The 24,234-nt window shown below is 36.4% G+C and overlaps 1 pseudogene across 1 annotated transcript in view; it reads left to right on the top strand.

Annotated features, from left to right (window-relative positions):
* LOC306645104 (ATP-dependent RNA helicase DDX42-like) overlaps window positions 1–24,234 on the top strand; it is a 52,178-nt pseudogene that overhangs the window by 1,824 nt on the left and 26,120 nt on the right. The window lies entirely within an intron of this gene.

Raw genomic sequence — 24,234 nt, 5'->3', positions numbered from 1 at the left:
TTTGGTAAACAATTCCAAAAAGATTTTTTAAAAATGAATAGGAAGTCAGACACAGTGGGCGCAAGCTTGTAATCCCAGTGATTTGGGAGACTGAGGCAGGAGGATGGCAAGTTCAAAGGTAGCCTCAGCAATTTGAAGAGACCCTAAGCAAGTTAGTGAGACCCTATCTCAAAATAAAAAATAACAAGCTGGGGATGTGGCTCAGTAGTTAAGCATCTCTGGGTTCAATCCCTGGTACACACACACACACACACACACACACACACACACAAAAAAAAAAAAAAAAAAGGAAGAACAAATTTATATGTCAGTTGTACCCCAAAAAAATCTGATGACATTTCCCCCCCTATTAGAGGTGGGAGGAGGAGGAACAATGCTCCCTTCTTTGTAAGTTATTTAATAAAATAATTTGCTGTTGTTAATGACTTAGGTGAGAAATTTGTTTGAATTTAGCAACCCAGATCCTAAATCTTAGGATTCTTCTACCTGTCAATCTTCAAGGCATCAAGACTGATTGATTATTATGTACATTTAAAGCTATTTTAACAGGCAAACCACTTGTATCTGTTGCTATAAGTTCAAGCTTTAAATGGGAATAGTAAAGTAAGATAGATTTGACCTTATAACTCAAGGATATCATTTTTGTCAGGGAACTAAGGATATAGGTTTTATACAGCTAGATAATGAAACAAAGAGATGAGAGTTAAAGGAGTGAAGAGAAGAATGGTGTGTTTCTTTTTGTTAGGAAAAGTGGCTCTCAGGAAGGCCAGGTGGACTGCTGGTATCACCACAGGACCAGTTGTGGATAATTCTGGACAGTGCAGTCATGAAGTGACCTAGGACTGCCAGGGGCCATCCCACTCAAAGGCAGGTTTGTTTTTTTAATGCAGAAGAGTAGAATTATTAAATTATATATCTGGTTGTATGTAATCAATGATATATAAAGTAAAATAGAAAGAAATAGTTTCACAGTTTCAATTGGAAAATAGTACTGTTCTAGGAAATGAAGGGGTTGATATAACTACATGGCTCCTGGGTTAGGCTAAAAAAACAAAACAAAAAAAACATGTCTGTAGGCAAATTAGATTATTTTTCTTGCTTTCTTTTCCTCTTGTACAAGAAAAAGTGTGGATGAACATTGCTGAGGGGAGTAAATTTGTATAATATCTCTGAATGAAAATTAGCTATACCTATGAAAAATATAAAGGAATATTTCTTTGACAGCAATTTCACTTGTAGAAATTTATTCTACAGATACATTTGCACATGTGCAAAAATGGCCCCTTTAAAGTAATAGTTGCTATTGCTTTGTAATAACCAAAGATATGAAACAATTTCAATGACCATAAATGAAGAGAGGCTTAAATCATGAGGCATCCTTGCAATAATTATATGTAGTTATTTAAAAGAATCAGGCAGAGCTAGTAAATATATAATGATTTCCAAGATACATTGTTGAGTGAAAAAATAAAAAAGGTATAGGAAAATGTGTGTAAAACACTTAAAAATTAAAAATATTTGTATATTTACTTGTATATACTTAAAATATTTCTGCAAAGACACATAAGTTGTCAATTATTGCATCTGGGGAGTGTATAAAGGAAGACTTAACTTGTACTGAATAAAATTTGATGCCAGGCATTTTTTACATTTTACAAGCTAATTGTAGATATGAACAGATTCAGTGTGCTATTTCAATGTATGCATATAATGTGCAGTGATCAAATCAGCATAATAGTATTTCCCTCTCTTTATCATTTCCTTATATTTGGAGGTTTTGAGCTCCTCTCTTCTAGGTCTTCATGAAATATATAATAATACATTATTATGAACCATAGTCATTCCTGTGTGCTGCAGAACACCAAAACTCATTCCTCTATCAATTGTTTTTCTACTAATTTTTAAATCATTGCATAAGTTATCTAATAAAAATAAAACAAACTAATAACATAAATGAAGCAGAGCTGGAAGAAAGCTTTTCTAGAACTGACCACATTCTATTTGGTAGAATTATGCAAATGTCAAATTGCACTAACAGGAAAAGGAAAAAGAACACACCAAAATGAGTCAGTCCCTTATCTAAGCCTTAGGTTTCCTCATTTATAAAATGGATATAGGGCAAGTACTTTGTAGGGTGCTTATTTAGATTAGATACAAAAGGTATAAACTCCCACAGTGTCAGACACACAATAGTAATTTTCATTACAAACACACACATCCCTCTGGTTCAGGCTTCAAGCAATTCCCAAATCAAGCTACGTTTGAAGTAGGAAGAATTTAGCATGACCAGAACATCTGCTTACTAGCAGGAGATTTAGCATTAATAGTAAGTCCTGTTCCCTTAGGCTTCATTTACTAAATAAACATTACTTGTCAGAGACTATCCTGGGTGCTTAGATACAATGGTAAGAAAAACTGTGGGGCTTTAAAAAATATTATGCCATTTATATGTGAATGTATTTACATTCAAACAATGCAAAATACAACTAATGTTTCTCTTCACTGCGACTCCACTCCCCAGAGGTACCTAGAGACATCAGTAAGGTGGAGGAGTCCTTTATGATCTATGTCTTAAATAGCATCAGAGTATGAACTATTCTGCATCTGGCTAAAACATCAAAATGTTTTGGAGGTTTTTCTCAAGTCAGAAAAATTCTCTTTCATCTTTTAAACAGCAGCAGGTAGCTATATGAATGTATGAATAAATGTTCAAATAGGCTACCTTCTTGTAGCCCTTTCCCCCATCTTTAAAGCATATCACTCAGATCTCTACTTTTGTCATCATGTCTTTCTCTGCCTCTCTCCTATAAAGACACTTGTAAATCTAAATTTAAAAAATGTAAAGGACAATTGTAATTACGCTTAGAGCTTCCCAAATAACGTAGGATAACCTTTCCATCTCAAGAACCCTAATTATATTTGTAAAGTCTCTTTTTCTGTCTAAAGGATCATTCAGGTTCCAGGGAATTCAGACATGACCTAATTTGGAAGGTCATTTTCCATCTACTGTATATAGGAGATTATCCTGAGTTATCCATGTGGACTCACTGTGATTGCAAGGATCCTTATAAATGGAATAGGAAGGTCAAACAAAGAGAACCTAAGAGACAGTAACATGAGAAAGACTCTGCTGAACATTGCTGGCTTTGAAGATGGAAGAAAGGAGTCATAGGCCTCAAAATGTGAGAAGCATTTAGAAGCTGGAAAAGGCAAGGAAAAAATTATTCTCTAGAGACTCCAAGAGAATACAACCCTGCCATTGATTTTTACCCAGTAAGACCCATCTTGGACTTCTGACCTCCAGAGCTGTACAATAATACATTTGAATTGCCTTAAGCCACAGTGGTTATATGGTTAAGAAAATTTATGACAGCAACAATAAGAAACTAATGTAGATGTGAATAAGGGTTCTATGGTAGGACAGTATTTTAAGAATGACCCCCAACAACTTGCTCTTACATTTCCTCCCACTTGAGTGTATGCAGAACATCACATGTCATTAGGGAATCACTAAATAATAACCACTGCTATAATCACTAATAAATAATCACTGCTGTTTAGCAGTGAGATATCACCACACATATTAGAATAACTAAAACTCAAACCCTACCATACTATGACACCAAATCCTGGTGAGGAGTTTGAGCAACAGGTTGTTTGGGGAACACAAAATGATGCAGCCACTTTGAAGATAGTTTGGCAGTTTGGCAACTATATTGCTAGTTTTTACTCAAATGAGTATTTACTCAAATGAGTTAAAAACTTACATCTACACAGAAACTTGCACAAAAATGTTTATAGCAGCTTTGTTGAAAATTATCAAATATTGAAAGCGACCCAGATGTCCTTCAATAGATTAATGGATAATACTGGTACATCCATACAATGGAATATTATTCAGTGATATAAAGAAATGAACTGCCACAGAAAGACATGGAAGAACCTTAAATGGATATTGCTAAGTGAAAGAAGCCAGTCTAAAAATGTTGGTCCAAGGCCATCAGTATTTCTTATATTTTGAATTTAGGAATACAGTTTATAAAGAGAGGAATTGTGCTGCATCACATTGAGTCAAGTTCTCAAACCACTAAGAAATGCCAGTCTCCGGAGAGAACTTATGGCATTTACGATTAGTGATCACACATAAATGGCCATATAGCAGAGAGAGAGAGAGAATGTTTGCTTTCATTTTGATTTTTTTTTTGTTCCTGGTTTTAGTATCCTTATGTTAATGTCCACTTTTTGCGCAATCTCTAAGACACCAGAAAATATACTTTTTTTTCTGAGAAATTTTAAAATGAAATCTGGGTGAGTCATCCTCAGAATCTGCAAAATGGGGATGTGATCTTTATATTTGAAGACATTGTAATAAAATTCCACTGCTTTTTTAAAAATTTTTTTGTAGTTGTAGATGGGCAGCATGCCTTTATTTTATTCATTTATTTATACGCGGTGCTGAGAATCGAACCCAGTGCCTCACACATGCTAGGCAAGCGCTCTACCACTGAGCCACGACCCCAGCCCTCCACTGCTTCTTAAATAGCTATAGAATCAATTCCAGATAAATGTAGTCTCTAGTAAATAAATAATGAAATATACCCCCTGTCACAAGACACCAACCATTTATAGAGATAAGTCACAAATCCTTGAAAAGTCTATACAGGCAACAAGTCATGATCAAAAACAATCCAAATACATATGTGTGCTGTAAAAAAATATAATACATTAAGTGATTTTGTACCTATGATAAAGCTTCACATTAGAAGGAAAAACATAGCACTCAGCTTGGAGTCATAGATGCAGACAGAATACAAATATGAATAAAGGAAAATATGAAGGACAGCTGTAATCATTTAAAACTCTTATTAATAACCTTACCCCACCCCTGAGAAAAATAATACAAAGTTACAAATTCAAAACCATGTATGTGGGCTGGGGTTGTGGCTTAGTGGTAGAGTGCTTGCCTAGCATGCATGAGGCACTGGGTTCCATCCTCAGCACCACATAAAAATAAATAAATAAAATAAAGATATTGTGTCCATCTATACTATTAAAAAAAGTATAAGCCTTAAAAGAAAGCCAGACAAGTAAGGGATCCTGAGGGCTGAATGGAGGTTTACCTTCAAGATAAATTGATCTCTGGTAATGTTATAGTTCAGTAGGGTCCAAAAGAACTTTCTATGAGGATGGAAATGTACTATATCTATGCTGTCCAATATAGTAACACTAGTCATATGTGGCTATTTATCATTTAAAAGGTGTTTGATGTGACTAAGGAACTTAATTTTGTTTTTTAAGTATTTCAAATTAAAAGAGTCTCAGGTGCCCAGTATCTATCATATCAGACAGTGCAGTTATACAGTAAAGGAAATGTTCAAAATAAAGAGAGAGCAGTGCATAGCAGAGGTGAGACACCAAGAAAGGGAACACGTGGGTTTCCCACAGACCTCCTGTTTCCAGTTAGAACTTTTGCCTGCAACTCTGTCCTCTTTCTGTTGTCAACTATCTAGAGTTGATTTGTGCTACTTACAACCTGAAGAGTTTGCATTAGTTTGGTAAGGCTGCCATAACAAATACCATTGAGTGGTTTAAACAACAGTTTTTTTTTTTTTTTTTTTTTTTTTTTTTCTCACAGTTAAGGAGGTTGGAAGTCCAAGATCAAAGTTTCTTGCAGGTTTGGTTTTGTGGCCTCTCCTCCTGGATTGCAGGCCATCTTCTCATTCGGTCCTCACACAGGTTTTCCTTATGCACATGTACCTTTGGTGTTTCTTCCTCTTCTCACAAGGACAGTGGGCCTATTGGATTAGGGACCCAACCTTCAATCTAACTGCCTTGTTTAACCTTACTTACCTTTTCAAAGGTTCTGCCACATTGGAGGATATAGCTTCAATATATGAAGTTTGGAGGAACAAAGTTCAGTCTACAAGAGATCACTAATTAATACATGTACACAACTTATCTCTTACTGTTCTTACCATCTTCAAACCTGATTGGATGAAGATACTCTGGTAATAAGTCCTTAATTCCTAAGGAATTCCATAGTTTGTAGAAAGATCTGGTTTCAACAGAATTTGTGGTGACAACTCAGAACATCCTTCTCTCACAAGATGTCTTTGGAAATATGAACTAAACTTGTGGATTCATATTTTTAAGATTGCGCTTACCTGGTAGAGCTTCATATTTTCACATTTATACTGCGAATATCTCATTTATTTATTTATTTATTTACTTATTTATTTTGGTACCAGGAATGGAACCCTGGGGCACTGAATCACTGAGCCACATCCAAGCCCATTTTTTTCTATTTTATTTAGAGATAGGGTTTTGATGAGTTACTTAGGGCTTCGCTAAGTTGCTGAGACTGACTTTGAACTTGCAATCCTCCTATCTCAGTACCCCAAACTGCTGGGAGTACAGGCGTGAGCCACCATGCCTGGCTACTCCCACATTCTTTTTTTTTTTTTTTAAATACTCCCACATTCTTAATAGAGAATACGTAAATATAGAGTGTAATAGTAGCTGTTTATCAACTGGCTCTGGAAAAATAAACACACATACACACATGTTATTACAGAATTTACTGACATAAAGAATATGTGTAGCATACAACTTGCAAATAATAAAATATGCAATACTCCTCATAAATTCTGTGTGGGCAATTTACTCTCAGAATGTTCTTAATTCATTTTGCCAACTTCAACTTTAGCCAACAATTGACAAATGAGAATAATTCCAACATTATGATAGTTCCATCTATATTAACAACTAAAATGAAAATATTTTATAATAGAGTTGAATGCCTGAATTTGACTCTCATTATTGACAAGAGTGAGTTTTTTGCTGAATTGAAAGTTTTCACAAATCTAGATGATTAGAGGATAGTCACTCCACATGGTCTCTTGATGCAGTCAAGAGATGGATAAGCAAGATGTATAAAGGTAGTGTAACAGAATATGCTATTTTAGAGTAAACATTTTTATAAGTAGAAGGAGGACAAGCTAATGATAGAAGTACAGGATAATAACTATAAAAACCAGTAACATAGTTGTTTGTTATTGTTAATAAGGATTATGTTTTATACCCAATTATATGTACTGTTATATAGCTGGCAGTGCAGATTACACTAGTATCACCACAACATATAAGCAATGCTGTGGACTACTTTGTTATGATAGCTACATTACCAAGTGATAGGGATTTACCAGCTCCATTATAATCCCATGAAATACCATCATATATGCAGTCTCTTGTTTACCAAAATATTGTTATGTAAGCATGACTATTTCTTTGCCATGATTCGTGATATAAATATTCCACCTATTTCAGCATACCAATTTGGTGACATAATCAAATACTGGTTAAAGAGTAGTATACACCATTATGTAGTATTTTCACCATAGAGATACAATGAACAAAACCTCAAAGGTATAGATTATAGTAAAATAGGAGATGACTGTTGAGTATTAAATTTTGTTTTAATTATTTATTTATTATTATTTTTTAGAGTCTAATTTTTAATGTCCGTGCTTAATAACTAGCTTGCAACACTCCTAAAAATTTAGCAATTGGTCCCACAAACTAGTTTGAGTTGGTAGCAGCACACCACTGCATATGTGTGTGTGTGTATGTGTGTGTGTGTGTGTATACACACATCCTCAACTTAACACTGCCATAGCATACTATAAAGTTAGGAGAGAGAATGCAAGAAGGTAGACTACACCACAGAAGATAAATCAATTGTTGACATTAAGAAAGTAGGTGCTATGTTACATGAGCTAAATAATTAAAACAAAGAAGTTTCGATCAAACATCCAGAGCTGAAGTAAAACATATAGGGTAAGATGCCACTGCATATTTTCAGAAGTTGGGCTTACCTGAAAGAAGAGGAAGTGGTGAAATAGGACTAAGAGAACCAGTAATGTTTAAAATAAACCTCTTTACATTTACAACAGTTTTGTAACAGTTTTACAGAAATAATAGAATAAGTACAGAAAGTTCCCATGAACCCTGTATCAGCTTCCACTAATATGAATATATTACATTAGTATGGCATATTTATTGCAACTAATTAACCAATATTGACACATTGTTACCATCTAAAATCTATGTTTTAATTTCACTAGTCTTTACATGAAGTCCCTTTTCTGTACCGGATGCCATCCAGAACATTACAAAACAGTGATGATATCCCATTAGGTTTCAGTTTTCCTTACTTTGATGACCTTGACAGTTCTGAGAACTAGTCATATATTTTGCAAATATCCATATTTTTGGATTTGTCATATATTTTTTTCATCACAAGACTATGGCTTTCAGGAAGAAAACTATAAAATTAAAACTTCATTTTTATTATATTACACCATATAAAGAGTACACACTGTCAACATGACATCACTATTGATGTGGAACTCTGATCACCTTGCTGAGGTAGTGCTTGTCAGTTTTTCTATCTTACATTTCTCTTTATTTCCATACTTTCCTCTTAAGAATGAAGTCAGTATGTGTGGTACACACTGAGAGTGTGGGCAGCTGTGCTTTACCTAATTTAGGGTGAGCTATGTATTAAATTATTTGGAATTCTTTTGCACCAAAGATTCTCCTCTCCCCCATTTATTTACTTATTTATTCAACCATTTATTTGTATCAGTCTGGACTCAGACATTTGTTTTACACCTTGGTTTATAATCTACTTTATTATACTACTTTATTATGGTGCTCAAATTGTTTCAGATTTGACCACCAGGAGCTCTTTCAATTGGTTCTTTTCTTTCTTTTAATCCTTTTGACACAGTCCCATCTTTGTATGTTTTGCTATTCACACTTCTTTACTTTCTGGCACCAGAAGATGCTCTGGGCTCATCTTGCACACTTTCTGCCCAAGTCTTAGAACAGCAATTTTCCAACAAACCTGCTTACTTTTTATTGGAAAATGATATTATAATCCAAGAACTAGATGCCAGATGAGCCATTGATATGGCATATTGTTGACTTCTAAGCCTCCTCAGCTGTCCATGCAAGGACATCTATGTGTGTGCTGGCCCAAGTATATAAATAAATCCATAACGGAACCCTCTCCAATGATAGAAATACAACATGGATCACTTTAACCTCCTCCCTTTGCTTAGCTACAAACTCCCACTTCAATAGTTAGACACTGTTTACCCAGTAGCCACCAGTTACCTCTATGTAACTAGGAAAAACTAGCCTTAGTTCTCTATTTTTCAAATCATTTCCATAAATAAGATTTGCACAAATTGTTGTTGCAATCCCTTAAAAGGTATTATTATGACAATTTTTAAGAGAGCTCATGAATTTGCTAAGGTATGAGTATCCCCAAGATATTTACTAGCAATACTCAGATCCAACTGCAATAGCTTCCTCAGCTAAAGTATAAATACCATGCCCATTTTAGAGTTGACAAAGCTGAAACTTTGCAAGGTACTGTAACTGGATAAAACACATATATTAAGTGAATGGTAGAGCCAATTCTCCTGGTCAGGAGAAGAGAGACTGTGTCCACTGAGTCTGACACTGCTTTAGAATGAGTTTTCTAGATCTTTTGACCTTTCTGAAAGAAGGCATTTGTGGTTAAAGCCACCCTGCTTCTCTTCCCCATTCTTGTGAATCAGAGTCCTGATTATAGGCAAGTACTCCTGACCAGTTTCCTATGCCTTCCCATCATCCCCCAAATGCTCTGTACTTTCATGTTCTTAACCCAAGCCTCTCTTGCCTCCCACACTTTCCATTGTATTCCCTACTACTTCTACTCCACCATCACCTAATGTATCCTTAACCTCTTCTCAGACAGTTACTTCTCCCTTCTTGGCATGAATGCAGTTCAACTCTCCTTTGAGGGCATTGAATTTCCTGAAATCTTCCAAATGGAATATTTTTTATGCTTTTTTTTGACCTACCTAACTAAAAGTCAGGAGGTGAATTTGGAACCCGCCTTGCTTCCCATTTTTTCTTCCCCAAATGTCATGGGTCAAGGATACCCCTCAAAAATATGTATGTTGAAGTTCTAGTGAGCTGTACCTCAAAATGGGACCTCTGGAAACAGAGCAATTTCAGATATGATATAGTTAGATAAGATGAGGTCATATTAAATTAGTGTGGGTCCCTAATCAAATATGAGTGATTACTGTACACAATGGTGCACACCTGTAATACCAGTGACTTCAGGAGGCTGAGGCAGGAGATCACAAGTTTGAGACCAATCTCAACAGTTTAGCAAGGCCCTAAGCAACACAGTGAGACCCTGTCTCAAAATAAAAAATAAAAAGGGCTGGGTATGTAATTCAGTGATAAAGCACCCCTAGATTCAATCCCTAGTATCAAATAAAGATGTATGTGATATCTGTATAAAAAAGGGGAAATTTGGACCCGATATACACAAGAGGAGAATGCTATGTGAAAGCAAAATCTGTCTCAGCCTGCTTGGGCTGATATAACAAAAATACCATTTATTTGGTGGCTTAAAGGACAGAAATTTGCTTCTCACAGTTCTGAAGGCTAGGAAGTCAATGATTAAGGCCCTAGCAGGTTCAACAGTCTGGTGAGGGCCCACTTTCTGCTTTAAAGATAGCCACCTTCTCACCGTGCCCTCACATAGTGGAAGAGGAGAGATCTCCCTTAGGATTCTTTTGTAAGGGCACTAATCTCATTCATGAGGGCTTCTCCCTCATGATCTAACTAATCCCCAAGGGCCCCACCTCCTAATATTATCTCATTGAAGTTAGGATTTTCATCTAGTAATTCTGGGGGAGACCACATTCAGTCTATACTAAAGGCAGATTTCTACAAGCCAAGGAACACCAAAGATCGCCAGCATAGCACCAGTACCCAGGGGAGAGGCAAGGAATAGATTCCTAACCAATCTTACCTACAAACTGATCTCAGATATCTAGCCTCCAGAAGTCAGCAGCAATGAACTTCTGTTTTTTAAGCTACCCAATTTTGCTAAGGTTTAAAATCTATCCCCCAAAGTCCATACATTGGAAAGTTAATCCCCAATACAATAGTGTTGAGAGGTAGATCTTTAAGAGGGCAAACTCCTCATGAATGGATTATTTTCATTTTCTTGAGAGTGAGCTTGTTATCTTAAAAGTGGGTTTGTTATAAAATCCAATCCAGCTCTCTCATGAGCATGCTCTCTTGGTTGTGAGGCCTTCTGCCATGTTAGGATGCAAGAAGCAGCCCCTCATCAGATGCCATTCTTTGATCTTGGACTTCCCAGTCATGAGAACCATAAGCCAAATAAAACTTTATTGTTTATTAATTACTTAGTCTATGGTAGACTCTTATAGTAGCATAAAATGAACTGAGACACAGGTTGTAACCCTTCATTATGGAAGCCCTACCAAACTAATATACCAACTTTCTAGTAAAAGCCCTATTTCATTTTTTAATTTAAAAATTATTTTTAATGTGTGAAGTATGATTTGGTTATCTCATGGATCAGGGACTTCCACTCTAACTCTTCCTTTAGATTTCAGTTTAATTATTGTTTCTTTCAGAATACTTGCTTGATCAGGATCTTTTTTTTTTTTTTTTTTTTTTTTTTTTTTTTTTTTTTTTTTTTTTCAGTGCTAGGGATCAAACCCAGGGCCTTTTGCTTGTGAAGTGAGCACTCCACCAACTGAGCTATCTCCCCAGCCCGATCAGCATCTTTGATAACCATGTAACTCTTATGTAACCATTTTATTTCTTTTTGAAGCACCTTTTTTTTAAACCTCAGTTTTTAGTTTTGCTAGTGATAGTGTTATTTAATACTTGGTCTCTAGACTCTAAACTCCATGACAATAGCAAAAGTTTTTCTTTTATCATCAGATGCCCAGAGTAGGTGCTTAGCAAATATTTGTCAAATGAACTAAAGCATTCCATTGTTTTAAAAGTTATTTCATTTTGAAATACAAATAAGCCTTGGTAAATATAATCCACCAAGCCTTATCAGCCATACAATATTTAATATGTACATGAATGTCAGACCTAAAATGGTGCTGAAATTCGTGTTATCAGATAATTGCTTCCTAAATGACACTTGGCTTCTTTCTCAGTCCTGTTTCTTGATCTTGTTGACTTTGAACATTAGTTTATTGACTTCCACAGTTGCATGGTCTCCAGAATTGTATTCATGGTCTGTTAGCAAGGATTGACTTTAATATTTTGATGGATTACTTAGCAACAATTACCATATTCTAATTTGTTGTAACCAGTTTGTATATCCTTGGCCATATTCCTACCTGTAACCATATCTTCCATTCCAGGTATTAAAACATAAAGGGACAAATGGCCTGTTCTTAATGTTAGTCCTAGGTAGAGTCTCTCTTTTCCAAATGTCAGGCACAGATACTACTATCTTGAAATTAGCCAGGAGTGCATCATTACTAACCTTGGGGCAGCCAATGCCCGGGTGATAAATGTGAATGCCAGGGAACTACAACCTGTGAGTTACTTCTGGATTTTTCTTTCAGGCATGTATTAGTTTTCCATCACTTTGACAAACACCTGAGAAAATCAACTTATGAGGAGGAGATATTTATTCTGACTCAGGTTCAGAGGTTTATTCCATAGTTGCTTGGTTCTGTTTCCTTGGGGTCTGTGGCAAGGCAGAGCATCATGGCAGCAAACATGTGGTGGAGGAGGCTACTCTGTGAAATCCAGGAAGCAAAAGAAAAAAAGACAACATGGGTATACTGTGAGAGGTCTCCCTCCCAGTGCCCAATAATAAAACTCTCCCTGCCACTTAATTGGCAACCACTCTTAATAGTTTCCTCAGTCGTGTCCAATCTACCCTGAGCTAATCAAAGGAATTCTTCATTTCTCTTATGGTGTTCTTAGTTTCTAGCATTTTATTTCAATTCTTAGAGTGTCTACCTGTCTGCTATGTCACTCATCCGTTCTTGCATGTTGTCCACTTTTCTACTAGAGCCCTTAGCATATTAGTCATAACTATTTTCAATTGGGGGCTGGATAATTTGAAACTCTCTGCCATCTTGAAGTCTGATTCTGATGCCTGATTTGTTTGTTTGCCACTTAGTGTGTGCTATGGTCAAAACTGAAACCTAGTCACCAATATAATGGTGTTAGAAGGCAGGATTTTTGGGAAGTGATTTTGTCATAAGGGTGAAGCCCCCATGAATTGGATTAGTGCACTGTTTCAGAGACTTTAAAGAGATCCCTCACTACTTCCACCATCTGAGGACATAGTGAGAAGACACCATCTATGAACAAGAAACTAGGCCCTCACCAGACACTGAATCCACTGCTGCCTTGGGTTTGGACTTTCCAGCCTCCAGCACTGTGGGAATTTATAAATAACAAAGTTTGGGATGTTTTGTTACAGCAGCCTGAACAAACTAACCTTATATACCTTGTAACTTTTTGTTGAAAATACATTGTATCAAGTAAAAGGAACTTTAGATAGGATTTTAATGAGGTTTTGTTTATTTGGCTAGGATTTAGGCTGTTTTTACTGCTTACTGTAACTGTAGTGCCAGAGGATAAAGTCTCTCTGCTGTCTCTGTTGGCTCTTCCCCTTTGTCCTTATGTCCCTAGAGATAAGGATCTGAGGCTAGCAGTCCCGTGTTTTAATAGAAGGCCCCTCTTGATATGGTGGGAAGATGTGGCAGGAGGAAAAGTCCTCCATATTCTTCTGATTAGGTCTTAGTCCTTCAGGGAGACTGACTTCCCCATGTGGAAGAGAGAGAGAAAGAGAAAGAGAGAGTTGTGGATTTTGGATGTCCCTCCCACAGTTTGGTTAGGCTCTGTGCAAAATTCTAGTCTTTGGGCACTTTTAAAATAATCCCCAGAGAACAGAATGCTCTCTGCATATTTCAGATGGTCCCTTTTCTCCTTCTCCTGCCAGAAGTATGAAGGAGATTTGTCTTAAATTTCTATAGTGAGAACTATACAGGGCTCTTGGAGGTAAAAACTCACTGAAGTTGTGCCTCCCCATGGCTTGAAATTTTTACCCTGAACTAGTCCACACTGAGTCACTAGTGATTCTTTAATCATAATTTAAAATGTCCCTACTTATCTTTGCTTGAGCTGGGGCCTTGTACTTCTTTACTACCCTGGATAAACCATAACTATACCTGTTATCTACCTGTCTCATCAGTTTTGGGGAAGAAATTTACCCTGTGACCTCAATTTACTACTGGATTGAAAATTTTCTTATTTTCCTTTCTTCAGCGTTTCTCTTGTTGTATGTGATACCTTTTAAGCTTTTTCCACATCAGACTGGAAGCCAGAAATCAATTTTCTACTCTATAATTTAGATATATTTCAACAAATACATATATTCTATATACACAGAATATATATTCTGATACACATCATTTTAATTGTTCTTTTTTCACAAATGTACATTGATAAAGCTATAAGCAGCATCTTGCAATTTTTGGTTATTTCACCAGGAAAGCTTTCCATGCCATTTTTTTATACAGTTGCATATTCTATTTATCAATTTAATACAATTTGTTAGTAAAATACACTATCAACAGGCATTTGTTTCAAGTCTATTAGAAATAATATGAAATGGAAAACATTTGTAGATACATCTGTGTTAATCAACTTTTTGTCACTGAGACCAAAATACTTGACAAGAAAAACTTAAAGGATGAAAAGTCTTTGGGGCTTACAATTTCAGAGGTTACACCCATGGTTGGTGAATCTGAGGTGAGTCAGGACTTCATGGCAGAAAGGCATAGTGTAGGAAAGCTCCTCAGCTCATGGTAGCCAGGAAGCAGAAAGAGAAGAGAGGGAGGAAGGGAGGGAGGGAGGGGGAGAGAGAAGAGAATGGATAAAGTCCAATGTTCCCACTGACCTGCTTCCTCTAGCTACACTCCACCTATCTATAGTTACCACCCAGCAGTCTATGCAAATTTCTAATCCATCAAATGGATTAATCCACTGATGATTTTATAACCCTCATAATCTCATCATTTTACCTTTGACCATTCCTATATTACCTAACACGTGAATTTCGGGGGCATTAAAGATCCAAAACATTACATTCCACTCCTGTTCTCCAAAGGTTTGTGTCCATATCATAAAGCAAAATGTATTCAGTCCATCTCCAACAGTCCCCATAGCCTAAGTCATTTCAGTATTGCTCAAAAGTCTAAGTCCAAAGTTTGCTCAAACTCAAGGCAAACTCTTAACTGTGAGTGCTGTAAAAATCAAAAGCAAGTTATACACATTCAATATGCAGTAGAATAGAGTACACATTACCATTCCAAAAGGGAACAGTAGGAGCATAGAAAGGAAGGATGGGACCAAAGCAAGACCAAAATCTAGTGGGGCAAACATTAGGTCCTATAATTCCAGGTCCAGTATATGGGGCATATCGGGCTGAGATGGGAACTCCAAGGATTTGGGCAGTTCCACCCCTTTGGCCTTGCTCACTGCAACCCACAGCTCCTTTCTTGGCCCAACTCTGCTGTCTGCTTATAGCTTTTCCTCAGCAAATGGTACATGTTCCTGGCATGTCTTAATTTAGTGGGTCTTCATTCCAACTTGATACATCACCCTTTAGAGCTTGCACACAGGAATTCTGACCCTGCTACACTTTGCCTGGCCTCTCACACCCTCCTCCAAAATCTTGGAAGCATCTATGAATCTCTAAATACAGCATCCTGCATTTCTGCATCACATGGACAATGGCAAGATTTGCTACCAGCTTGAATAGCATCTGGGCTGCCTTGGACCATGACTGCAGTGACTTCTGAGTACCTGGGCAGCTGAGCATGGTGAGATGAATTCTGGGAAAACATTTTCCTAGGTACCACTTTGTTAGCAGGGTACCCTCATTGTCTTTCAAGTTTGAATCACTTGTTCAAGATTGAGCCTGCTATGGGTGTGTTGCTGCTAATTCCTGAGATGCCTGGGAGCATCTTTCCAATTGTTTTTGTGCAAAGTATTTAGCTTCTTTTTAGTGGTAGTAAGCTCTTTAACAAATACTACATCCTTAGCACAAAATGTTACATGTGCTTTTCTGGCCAAAATATAGGTTGTAAAAATCTCTCATCTTTGCTTCTGCTTCTGATTATCATAGTAAATTTTTCTGAAAGTTGCTATCAATATCCATGCCACTGCCAATGCTGTGCTACCTGAAATTTCTCCCACAAGATTAATTAGTCCATCACCTTTAAATTCAGTCTCACTGAAAGTCTCAGGACATGGGCAAAGTGTAGCCAATTTCTTTACAAGAATGTAACACAAATGGGCTCTAATCTGATTTCAAACAGAGTCCTTTTTCTCTGAAACCTCATGAACTCTTGTCTTTACTGTCCATAGTTCTATCAGCATAATGGTGTTTAGAGCTCCCACCAGAATCACCCATTAAGTTCCACTTACAATATTCCAAAGCTTTTCCAGTTTGCATCTCTAAACTTTTCCAAAAAAATTCTTTTTCCAACAAAACTTCCCCCAAAGTCTTCTGAACCACATGGTTAGATTAGTCACAGAAACATCCACTTCTTGGTACCAATATCTGTTTCATACAACTTTTTTCATCACTGTGACCATAAAACCTGAAAAGAACAAGTTAGAGGAGGAAACATCATTTTTGGCACATGGTTTCAGAGGTCTCAATCCACAGATGACTGACTCCATTGCTCTGGGTGCAAGGTGAGGTAGAACACAATAATGGAAGGACATGATAGAGGAAAGCAGCTCCAAACATGGCTGCATCAGGGACAAAACATAAACCTCGAAGTCATGCTCCCAGTGACCTTCCTCCTCCAGCCACATCCTACCTGCCTTGGTTCTCACCCAGTTGATCCATATCAGTATGTTAATCCACTGATTAGGTTATACCTCTCATAATCTAAACATTTCACCTCTGAAAATGCATTGTCTCACACATGAGATTTTAATATCTAAACCATATCAGGGAACATTTTTGCCTTGTTCCAGAGTCCCTTTTACTTTTCATCGTAAGTCTCCTTTGAGACTTACATTTGAGTCTCCATTCTTGGCTTCACTTATTATATTAATGACATAATATAATACATGAAAATATATGAATTTATTCTATAGGTATATATAATTACAAGGCAGAGGCTATACATGGAAGAAAAAGAGAGGAAGTTAATTGGTTACCAGCAGCAGGCAAAAACAACAAAAAGAATGCTTATGTTGAAACCTTGGCTTGTATCCCATCTTGGCCAATCATAAGGACCACTGTGACCTATTTACATATCAACTTCCCAGACTGTTAACCCCAACCAATCTGAAGCAGTACTTCTCCTTATAAACTGTTCTATCCCAAAGCTCTCCTTATTTCTTCACATTATCCAGTCCCATTTATCCATAGGCTATAATGTAAATAATTTATGTTTTCCTTCCCCAAAACTTTAAAGCTTTAAAGCTTTTTTGGTTTTGAGAATTTTGGTTTAACAATATCTAGGGCAAAATGTGGTGTAGAAATGATCAGAATCTCTTATTTTTCTAACTGACTTTCATAATTGTTTTTTCTTGTTCTGTGAAGAATGTCTTTGGGGTTTTAATAGGATTTGCATCAAATCTATATAACGCTTTTGGTAGTATGGCCATTTTGACAATATTAATTCTGCTTATACAAGAGCATGGGTCTAAGGTCTTCTTCAATTTCTTCCTTTAGTATTCTGTAGTTTTCATTGCAGATATCTTTCATTTCTTTTGTTGGATGATTCCCAACTATTTTATTATTTTTTTAGGCTACTGTAAATGGGGTAGTTTTCCTAATTTCTCTTTCAGTGGATTCATCATTGATATATAAGGAATGATTTATGGGTGTTCATTTTATATCCTGCTACTTTGCTGAATTCATTTATTAGTTCCAGAGGTTCTCTGGTAGAATTTCTTAGATCTTCTTAATGTAGAATCATGTTGTTGGCTAATAAGGATAGTTTGTTTTCTTCTTATCGTATTTGTATCCCTTTAAATTCTTCCTTCTGTCTAATTGCTCTGACTAAAGTTTCTAGAACAATGTTGAATACAAATGATGAAAAGCAATCCTTAAAAAGAAGAGTGAAGCAGGACACATAACAGTACTATACTACAGAGTCATAGTAACAAAATGGCAATGTATTTACAAAAACAGACATGTAGATCAGTGGTACACAGCAAGACACAGAAACAAACCCACATAAATACAGTTATCTCATACTAGTCAAAGGCTCCAAAAACATTCATTGGAAAAAAGACAGCCTCTTCAACAAATGGTGCTAGGAAAACTGGAAATCCATATGCAGCTAAATGAAATTAAACTCCTCTCTCTCACCCTGCACAAAACTCAACTCAAAGTGGATCAAAGACTTATGCACCACAACAGAGACCCTGTACCTAGTAGAAGAAAAAGTAGGCCCAAATCTCTACCATGTTAGCTTAGGAACTGAGTTCTTTAACAAGACTCCTAAAGCACAAGAAGTAAAATCAAGAATCAATAAATGGGATGAATTCACACTAAAAACCTTTTTCTCAGCAAAGGAAACAATTGCTAATGTGAAGAGAGAGCCTACAGAATGGGAGGAAATCTTTACCACATGCACCTCAGATAAAGCACTAATCTCCAGGATACATAAAGAACTCAAAAACCTCAACATCAAAAAACAAATGACCCAATCAATGAATGGGCTAAGGAACTGAACAGACATTTCACAGAAGAAGAAATACAGTCAATCAACAAATATATGAACAAATGTTCAACATCTCTAGTGATTAGAGAAATGCAAATTATAACCACACTGATATTCCATCTTACTCCAGTCAGAATAGCAAATATCAAGAATATAAGCAACAATAAATGTTGGTGAGGATGTGGGGGGAAAGGTACACTCACACATTGCTAGTGGGACTGCAAATTGGTGCAACCACTCTGTAAAGCAGTATGGAGATTCCTCAGAAAACTTGGAATGGAACCACCATTTGATGCAGCTATCCCCCTCCTCAGTTTATACCTAAAAGACTTAAAAATCAATATGCCACATCAACATTTATATCAGCTCAATTCGCAGTAGCCAAATTATGCCAACAAACTAGGTGCCCTTCAATAGATGAATGGATAAAGAAAATGTGGTATATATGTATATGCATGTATGGTTACATGATTGGTGTAATTCTACATCATGTACAACCAAAAGAATGAGAAGTTATACTCCATTTATGTATCATGTGTCAAAATGCATTCTGTCAATTAGAATGAATTTTTAAAAAAGAGAAAAACTTCAGCTGATACTTCCAGATTTGTTCAATATAATTTTCAGTTAATTTTTGTTATACAAAAATTTGAGATTCAGATCAACATTTATTATTTTACCCATGAATAGTCAGTTGCTATAACTTCATTTTTGGAAAAGGATATTCTCCTTCATTGAACTGAATTTGTACTATTGTCAAAAACCTTGGACATTATCTGCATTGGTTAAATTTTTGTTTCTCTATTCTGTTCCAATGATCCTATGTATCTCTTTTCCCACTAATACCATTAGTAGTATTGATTACTGCAGTTATAGAGAGATTAATGAAATCAGATGGACTGATTCTCCATTTTTTTCAAAATTGTTTTAGTCATTCTAATCTCTTTGTCTTTTGATATAAAATTTTAAATAGTATTTGCTATGTGTGTGAAAATTTTCCTGGAATTTTTATAGGAATCCCAATCCCACTTAACCTATATATTACTTTGGGAAGAATTAACATCCTTATTATGTTGAATTTTCCAACCCACAACATGGCATGCTTCCATATTTGTTTAGATCTTCTTTAATTTTTTGATTAGCATTTTATAGTTTAAAGAGTATGAAAAATGGTGGAATGAGACAAACATCATCACCCTATGTACATGTATGATTACATGAATGATGTGAGTCTACATCATGTAAAACAATAGAAACAAAATGATGTACCCCCCATTTGTGTACAATGAATCAAAATGCAGTCTGTAAAAAGATTTTAAAAAATAACAATAAAAAAAGAAATCCTGTACATATTTTGTTATATTTATATCTGGGTATTTGGGTATTTTACTGATTCTAAACACACTTTTTTTTCTTTAAAAAGGAGATCTCAATGATTCATATCCAGTTTGCAAATATCTAATCTTCTGAAATCTCTAAAGTCCTAAAGACACAAAAATGATTGAGCAATGACCCAAGAATTGCCTGTTGAATATGAATACTTAACAGATGTTTTAAAACTGAAAAAAAAAAATCAGGATAATTTTGCTCACTGTTAACTTTCAGCCAAGAGTTATTTAGACCCAAATACAGTCTGTACTAGCATTAATTCAAGCTAAAATTATTTCTGGTAACACTTCAGATTATGACAGCTTGAAACATATCTATCAATTTAATTTGTTCAGATTCTGGATTCAACACAGCCTCACAATCTGCTATGTAATAAATTACCACAAATTTAGCATTTTATAAAACAACAATACACATCTATCATCTCACAGTTTCTGTGGGTCAGGAGTCCTGGTGCAATTTTGCTTGGTCTTCTCTCAATTATATAGACTATAATCAACATGTTCCCCGGTTATGTTTCCAACCAAGTGAAATTTCTGGGTCAAAGAGCACAATGCATTCAAATTTTGATCGGGTCTGTTAATCGTCTTTCAAAAAAATTACTTACTTACACTCCCATTAATCCCTTCTCCTAAAACAGATATAAGCAACTTTGTAAATGTACCAAGTTTTTATATTTAGATGATCTGTTTCCTCTCATTTAGCACATACCCGTGCTTACCTTTGGTCACCATGCCTACACCAGAGTAGTGTAAACAGACCAAGGTTTTGACACTTGAGAAGACACAATCTCTCATGGCACATCCTAAGGAAGTTCATGTCCATTATCTGATCTTTCATTTGCTGATTTCCTGCTTCAGTGAGATTTGCTGGGGAATCTGGACACAGAGTGTGAAGGGAGGAAAGGAGAGAGAGAGAGAGAGAGAGAGAGAGAGAGAGAGAGAGAGAGAGAGAGAGAGAGAGAGAGAGAGAGAGAGAGAGAATAAGGAAGCAAGAAGGCAAAGGTAGTAAGGAAAATATGAGAGAAAAAAGTTCCCTTGGTAATTTTGCTCAGAAATGATCATGGAGAGCTGGAGTTGTATTACAATTCTATCTTTTGTATTTCTGGGCAAGGTGGAAAATCTTAAAAGTGGCAGATGTTCAAACTGTGAAAACTGAATGAGTAATCATCCGAAATATCGACACTAGTTCCTGAGTTCTTGAAGACAACAACATTTTGAACATTTACTAGATACAGAAATTACATTTAAAATCTCAAGTGCCTCACAATTGAGTGAAAATAGACTTGATTTGGGGAAAGAATCTGGATATTCAATGCCATTCTCTATATTCAACAAACTGGGGTGGATTTATGATAAGGTTTATGAAACTGAAGCTCTATACCCTAACTTGCTCACCTGCTCAGATTCCTAATATATATGTATGCACACACCACATTCATATGAGGACTAAAGACACTTACAGAGAAATATTATATATATGTTTTATTATATACAATATTATATATATGATATATGTATATGATGTATATGTATATGATATAAGCATATCATATTATATATATACACATAGATATAATCGTCTGTCTGAAACACAGATTTTGAATCAAAGGACAGGCCATTTATTACTCACCAAATCCATCAAAGAACTCAATTCCCTCCCCCAGTCCCCATCCCCATGGGATGATGCAATGAGGACCAGATGGTCACTTGTGTTTGCAGATGATTGCACCACAGAACAGGAACCTTGCAATCATGAGATTCATAGCTTATATGGAGCTGTTGGTACATCTGTCCCTTATGCCTTCTGGATATTTACTCTGAAATGTAAATAATCTTCAAGGCGTGATAAGAAGATATAGGAAGGTGTCTAGAATGTAAGCAAGAGGTTCCAGGGGAAATGAATCTCTAAATCTCTCTGGAGTGATACACTCTATGGTTTCCGTGTTTACTACTTAATGATCTTTTAACTCAGTTTGCCTGTATTCTTTGCTTAGGATGTCTGGGTAATGCAGAAAACAGTATATCCATAGAAACATACTTCCCCACATCTCCTTCCAAAATCTGAAGGTGGATAGTCAATGGATTCATGTGAATCCTTCATACTTTTAAGGGGAGGGCAATATTTGTAAAACATTATTTTTTGTAATTTTTTTTAAAGTCCTCCACACTAAGTAAATTTAAGGCCCCACAAAAATTGGGTTTGACCCTGCTCACAAATGTGCCTGCAATTGTTTACTGTGGAGAGAGAAAACACATTGGTGAAAAAGTGTCCTACAGTGGTCAAGCAAAATTTGTTTCTTCACGCTCCTGTATCCCTCAGCACACTCCCTGAGTTCCACCACCAGCTCTGGTGGAGCTCTCCCTCCTGTGTCCCTTACCACACATTCTGAGTTCCACCACCAGCTCTGGTGGAGCTCTCCCTCCTGTGTTCCTCAGCACACTCCCTGAGTTCCACCACCAGCTCTGGTGGAGCTCTCCCTCCTGTGTCCCTTACCACACATTCTGAGTTCCACCACCAGCTCTGATGGAGCTCTCCCTCCTGTGTTCCTCAGCACACTCCCTGAGTTCCACCACCAGCTCTGGTGGAGCTCTCCCTCCTGTGTCCCTTACCACACATTCTGAGTTCCATCACCAGTTCTAATGGCAACTTCCCTCCCTTACAACACTCTCAAGCAGTGGCTTTTTTTATGCCCGCACGGCTCCCTCATGACTTGAGTAATTTTCTTCTTGTTCCTTATTGTTGTGTATGAAATGTTTTTGTTCCTTTCTACCATCCACCCTCCATCCCCATTCTGTAATTTACCTTCACTTTTCAATGATTGTAGCTTTTAAGATTATTCTCTTTGTAAATCTATTCCTAATTCCTTAAAAAGCAAGTAGATGGACATTCTCTGATTTTTCTCTACCTTGAAGTCTTCTCCTTTGTCTGCCTTGTTTCTACCCTAACTCAATCCCATGCTTATATGTTAGATTAATGAAACCGCAAGTCCTTTGTGATCTCAATTTCATTCATCTTTTTATTACTTTTTTTAACTTATTCTTATACATGACAGTAGAATGCATTTGGACACATAATACATAAATGGAGTATAACTTCTCATTCTTGTGGTTGTAAGTGATGTAGAATCACAATGGTCATATAATCATATATGTAAACAGGGAATAATGTCCAACTCATTCTACTATCCTTCCTACCCCCATACCCCTCCCTTTTCTTCACTCCCTTCTACCTAATCCAAAGTACCTCTGTTTTTTCCCAGACACCCGCCCCCCACACTTATTATGAATCAGCATCTGCATATCAGAGAAAACATTCAGTCTTTGGTTTTTTGGGTTTGGCTTGTTTCGCACAGCATGATATTCTCCAGCTCCATTCATTTACATGCAAATATCATAAATTTCATTCTTCTTTAAGGCTAAGTAATATTCAAAATTATATAAATATATATACACACCACATTTTCTTTATCTATTCATCTATTGAAGGGCACCAAGGTAGTTTCCATAGTTTGGCTATTGTGGATTGAGCAGCTATAAACATTGATGTGGCTGCATCACTGTAGCATACTGATTTTAAGTCTTTTAGGTATAAACTGAGGAGCATAAACTAAGGAGTGGATAGCTGCATCAAATGGTGGTTCCATTCCAAGTTTTCTGAAGAATCTCCATACTGCTTTACAGAGTGGTTGCACCAATTTGCAGTCCCACTAGCAATGTGTGAGTGTACCTTTCCCCCCACATCCTCACCAATATTTATTGTTGCTTATATTCTTGATATTTGCTATTCTGACTGGAGTAAGATGGAATATCAGTGTGGTTATAATTTGCATTTCTCTAATCACTAGAGATGTTGAACATTTGTTCATATATTTGTTGATTGACTGTATTTCTTCTTCTGTGAAATGTCTGTTCAGTTCCTTAGCCCATTCATTGATTGGGTCATTTGTTTTTTGATGTTGAGGTTTTTGAGTTCTTTATGTATCCTGGAGATTAGTGCTTTATCTGAGGTGCATGTGGTAAAGATTTCCTCCCATTCTGTAGGCTCTCTCTTCACATTAGCAATTGTTTCCTTTGCTGAGAAAAAGGTTTTTAGTGTGAATTCATCCCATTTATTGATTCTTGATTTTACTTCTTGTGCTTTAGGAGTCTTGTTAAAGAACTCAGTTCCTAAGCTAACATGGTGGAGATTTGGGCCTACTTTTTCTTCTACTAGGTACAGG

Source organism: Sciurus vulgaris (assembly GCF_902686455.1).
Source record: "Sciurus vulgaris genome assembly, chromosome: 15".
Classification (NCBI taxonomy): domain Eukaryota; kingdom Metazoa; phylum Chordata; class Mammalia; order Rodentia; family Sciuridae; genus Sciurus; species Sciurus vulgaris.
Note: the sequence above shows the minus strand (reverse complement) of the source record. Positions and strands in the feature narration are given on the sequence as shown.